Here is a 382-nt window from a genome sequence, read left to right as displayed (position 1 = left end):
GTGTGCAGGTTGCGGCCAGTGGGTCAGCGTCTGTTTAACCCCGCTACGCAGTGCGTTAACCATGGTCGGTGTTCACGTACACCCGGCGGTGTTTCCGGCATTTTCATCATGTCCCTGTGCTATCTCTCTTTTCATCCACAGATCTCCGCAATCAGCCCGTAAGGTAAGAAATGCTTCACATCTCATTACTCCATACTTCACTTATTTTGGGGGTTCATCGGAGCGGGTTTCCCCTCTCGAATGATCATCCTGCAAACCGGGGCCTAATCGCCAAACATCAGTACATTCAATTGTAGTAATCTGTCTATCACTATTTCCTATATCATGTGTCCCGGTAATAAACATGTATTTCATACATCACGTCTCTCTTGATTGAAGCTAA

Source organism: Notothenia coriiceps, unplaced genomic scaffold (genome assembly GCF_000735185.1).
Source record: "Notothenia coriiceps isolate Sejong01 unplaced genomic scaffold, NC01 NC01_scaffold00022884, whole genome shotgun sequence".
Lineage (NCBI taxonomy): Eukaryota > Metazoa > Chordata > Actinopteri > Perciformes > Nototheniidae > Notothenia > Notothenia coriiceps.
The sequence above is the reverse complement of the archived record's forward strand: the minus strand, read 5'-3'. Positions refer to the sequence as shown.